The 5,000-nt window shown below is 51.4% G+C and overlaps 1 non-coding gene across 1 annotated transcript in view; it reads left to right on the forward strand.

The window, feature by feature from the left end:
* Window positions 1-4,350: 4,350 nt before the first annotated feature.
* Window positions 4,351-5,000, forward strand: part of LOC124578948 — a 1,910-nt gene continuing 1,260 nt past the window's right edge. The window contains exon 1 of the ribosomal RNA XR_006972723.1: window positions 4,351-5,000. This exon is cut by the window's right edge and continues 1,260 nt beyond it. This is a non-coding gene — a ribosomal RNA (small subunit ribosomal RNA).

Genomic DNA, 5,000 nt, shown 5'->3' on the forward strand with positions numbered 1-5,000 from the left:
TACAACAGTTTCGACTGGAACCGGATTAAACGTATACACGGCGCTGATTAGTAATAGATAGAGCCATCAGAATACAGATAATGTATACAACTGTCCGTATACATGCTGAAAGACTCTGCTCACAATCACAACCACACGTCAGCCACACACCCTTATCACGCACTACTCTCTGCCTGTAACACGCACACAGACAATATGTAAGCACCAGCATGGAACAACACCCAGTGCATCCTCTCCGCCACATTAGACAATCCACACTGTCATAACCAGACTGGGAGGTCCACTCAGAAAACAGAATATCCCACCCACCCGACAACCACCATTGCTCAGCCAAGCCACCAACACCCACACATGTCCTACACAGGGGTGCACCCAACATCACAATACTGCCTCCTCTCACAGCACACAAACAATGGCAGGAATGAAAGACACAGGTCTGCCACAAGCATGGAATGAGAGCGCCGCCTGTCATGAGCCAAAGGTGCATCCTGACGTGGCAAATCAGATGATGCCGCAGGCATCCACTTACTATAATCACAATCAACAAACCGGCCGCCCCGCCCCGCCCCCCATTAAACCTTTCCTTACAACAATGTGTACCTTAACCTAACCTATATCGTACCGTAACCTAACCTATATCGTACCGTAACCTAACCTATGTCGTACCGTAACCTAACCTATGTCGTACCGTAACCTAACCTATGTCGTACCGTAACCTAACCTATGTCGTACCGTAACCTAACCTATGTCGTACCGTAACCTAACCTATGTCGTACCGTAACCTAACCTATGTCGTACCGTAACCTAACCTATGTCGTACCGTAACCTAACCTATGTCGTACCGTAACCTAACCTATGTCGTACCTTAACCTAACCTATGTCGTACCTTAACCTAACCTATGTCGTACCTTAACCTAACCTATGTCGTACCTTAACCTAACCTATGTCGTACCTTAACCTAACCTATGTCGTACCTTAACCTAACCTATGTCGTACCTTAACCTAACCTATGTCGTACCTTAACCTAACCTATGTCGTACCTTAACCTAACCTATGTCGTACCTTAACCTAACCTATGTCGTACCTTAACCTAACCTATGTCGTACCTTAACCTAACCTATGTCGTACCTTAACCTAACCTATGTCGTACCTTAACCTAACCTATGTCGTACCTTAACCTAACCTATGTCGTACCTTAACCTAACCTATGTCGTACCTTAACCTAACCTATGTCGTACCTTAACCTAACCTATGTCGTACCTTAACCTAACCTATGTCGTACCTTAACCTAACCTATGTCGTACCTTAACCTAACCTATGTCGTACCTTAACCTAACCTATGTCGTACCTTAACCTAACCTATGTCGTACCTTAACCTAACCTATGTCGTACCTTAACCTAACCTATGTCGTACCTTAACCTAACCTATGTCGTACCTTAACCTAACCTATGTCGTACCTTAACCTAACCTATGTCGTACCTTAACCTAACCTATGTCGTACCTTAACCTAACCTATGTCGTACCTTAACCTAACCTATGTCGTACCTTAACCTAACCTGTATTGCGCCTTAACCTAACCTGTATTGCGCCTTAACCTAACCTGTATTGCGCCTTAACGTAACCTGTATTGCGCCTTAACGTAACCTGTATTGCGCCTTAACGTAACCTGTATTGCGCCTTAACGTAACCTGTATTGCGCCTTAACGTAACCTGTATTGCGCCTTAACGTAACCTGTATTGCGCCTTAACGTAACCTGTATTGCGCCTTAACGTAACCTGTATTGCGCCTTAACGTAACCTGTATTGCGCCTTAACGTAACCTGTATTGCGCCTTAACGTAACCTGTATTGCGCCTTAACGTAACCTGTATTGCGCCTTAACGTAACCTGTATTGCGCCTTAACGTAACCTGTATTGCGCCTTAACGTAACCTGTATTGCGCCTTAACGTAACCTCTATTGCGCCTTAACGTAACCTGTATTGCGCCTTAACGTAACCTGTATTGCGCCTTAACGTAACCTGCATTGCGCCTTAACGTAACCTGCATTGCGCCTTAACGTAACCTGTATTGCGCCTTAACGTAACCTGTATTGCGCCTTAACGTAACCTGTATTGCGCCTTAACGTAACCTGTATTGCGCCTTAACGTAACCTGTATTGCGCCTTAACGTAACCTGTATTGCGCCTTAACGTAACCTGTATTGCGCCTTAACGTAACCTGTATTGCGCCTTAACGTAACCTGTATTGCGCCTTAACGTAACCGATATTGCGCCTTAACGTAACCTATATTGCGCCGTAACGTAACCTATATTGCGCCGTAACGTAACCCACATTGCCCCTTAACGTAACCCACATTGCCCCTTAACGTAACCCACATTGCCCCTTAACGTAACCCAACACACGTTGGGCCTTAACCCAACACACGTTGGGCCTTAACCCAACACACGTTGGGCCTTAACCCAACACACGTTGGGCCTTAACCCAACACACGTTGGGCCTTAACCCAACACACGTTGGGCCTTAACCCAACACACGTTGGGCCTTAACCCAACACACGTTGGGCCTTAACCCAACACACGTTGGGCCTTAACCCAACACACGTTGGGCCTTAACCCAACACACGTTGGGCCTTAACCTGCTCTGTAATTGTCATACGACGCGTTAAATTAGTGTAGTGTTGCCTAACTGCAACCCCCGCAATATAGTTTGCTACTCGCACTGCCCGGTCCCCAGTGTATCGCTTCATGTTAAACACCTTGCAGCTATACACTGTAATGTGGATGGCAGCAGGACGTACATGCTCAATGCCCTTTGCAGTTGTTCATTGGCATTTGCAGTTGTTCATTGGCATTCGCATGTGCGAAGCACTTAGCCTACGCTGTGGTACGGCCTGTGTCAACTGTCCGCTGATGTTGTACGTCCAAATCACACACTGTACTGCACATTGGTCCTCATGTACTGAATGATACATCGTGGTACATGTGACCGTACAACGACTGCGCCAACAACGGCGAACCATGCGGTCCAAATGTTGTGCACTCAGCTACGTGTCGTCTCCCTATAAGAGCTGGATTGCAGTGTGGTATGCCCTGGATGGCGATCAGCATGAGCCGTCTGTTGATGTAGTGGCGCGTGTTGTCAGACGTAGTCGTCTCTTCTCACACACCGTGATAGCATGGTGCACTGCGTTCCACATCTGCGACATGCGACAGAGGCCGGTTGACAGTCGTTCGCGCAATGGACATCGCATACGTACGGGGGCCACCTTCCACGTGTTCGCGAAGCGTGCACATGTTGTTGCGTGTATGTGGGCAGACATAGTGTGTCGTGACACCTGACACAGGCATGCAACAATCGTTGAATTTGCAAATGGCGATGGACGCCTACGTTTGCTGGTGACGTTATGCAAATGAACAACTGGTAAACCGTTGTGGTGCGGTTGTTCTCGCTAGAGGTGAATCAGTGATGGCGACGATCGGTTGAGCTACCAACCGGTTGTTCCAGCGATACCCACCATGCCCACGAACGTGAATGGCATCTGGGTGTGAAGCGATACGCGGCGGTGGCTGGGTGGGACCGTCCCCGGCCGGTGAGGGGGGGCCTCCCGGCGTGCTGGCCGCGCGGTGCGTGGGCGCACGCGCTACAGCCGGCTGGTGGGGGCGGCCAGTGGCAGGCGCGCCGGCCGACGGAGGCGGCAGGCGGCGCAGCTGCGCGCCGGCGCACCCTGCACGCGGCGCCGTGCGGCCAAAGTAGGTCCTCGCGGGCCCGGTGCGAAGCGCGGTGGACATCTGCAGTGTGCTGGTCCGATTGAGGACTGTGTGCGCTGAGGATGCGCCGCCGCCCGGCGCTCGGCGCCGCGACGCCGTCTGCTGCTCGGTCGCCTCTGCGGTTCTCGCAGGTGGTTTGTATCGCAGCTGTGCGGACGTGTTGGCGCGTGCGCTGTGCTGGGAGAGTTCGCTTCGGCACCCAAGTGGGGCTTTTGTCCTTCTGTGGCGCTGGCGTTGGAGCTGCCGGTCACCGTAGGTGGCGCGTGTTGTCTCCCGCCGGCAATGCCACGACAGCACGCTCCCGGGCCTCTGTCGGCAGCGGCAAGCTCAGTTGGGAGCACGGGTGGTCGCACCTAAAGCGTCTACTCGCCAAACTCCGGGCGATTGCGCCTCTCTCGAACCCGACCAAGTACTTAGGACGGCGCTGCGCGCCGCCGGGACCTGAGAGGGTTTCGAGGTGTATTGTGCAGGGGAGCTCAGCCTCCTCCTGTTTGCAGAATAATTGAGCGGACGCTTGCGTGTTCGCGCGGGCCCCCGGGACACACTCCCGGGCGGCCGGCTGCTCAGCTCTAGTTGACGCAGCTCCCTGGTTGATCCTGCCAGTAGTCATATGCTTGTCTCAAAGATTAAGCCATGCATGTCTCAGTACAAGCCGCATTAAGGTGAAACCGCGAATGGCTCATTAAATCAGTTATGGTTCCTTAGATCGTACCCACGTTACTTGGATAACTGTGGTAATTCTAGAGCTAATACATGCAAACAGAGTCCCGACCAGAGATGGAAGGGACGCTTTTATTAGATCAAAACCAATCGGTCGGCTCGTCCGGTCCGTTTGCCTTGGTGACTCTGAATAACTTTGGGCTGATCGCACGGTCCTCGTACCGGCGACGCATCTTTCAAATGTCTGCCTTATCAACTGTCGATGGTAGGTTCTGCGCCTACCATGGTTGTAACGGGTAACGGGGAATCAGGGTTCGATTCCGGAGAGGGAGCCTGAGAAACGGCTACCACATCCAAGGAAGGCAGCAGGCGCGCAAATTACCCACTCCCGGCACGGGGAGGTAGTGACGAAAAATAACGATACGGGACTCATCCGAGGCCCCGTAATCGGAATGAGTACACTTTAAATCCTTTAACGAGTATCTATTGGAGGGCAAGTCTGGTGCCAGCAGCCGCGGTAATTCCAGCTCCAATAGCGTATATTAAAGTTGTTGCGGTTAAAAAGCTCGTAGT

This window comes from Schistocerca americana, unplaced genomic scaffold, assembly GCF_021461395.2.
Source record: "Schistocerca americana isolate TAMUIC-IGC-003095 unplaced genomic scaffold, iqSchAmer2.1 HiC_scaffold_283, whole genome shotgun sequence".
Classification (NCBI taxonomy): domain Eukaryota; kingdom Metazoa; phylum Arthropoda; class Insecta; order Orthoptera; family Acrididae; genus Schistocerca; species Schistocerca americana.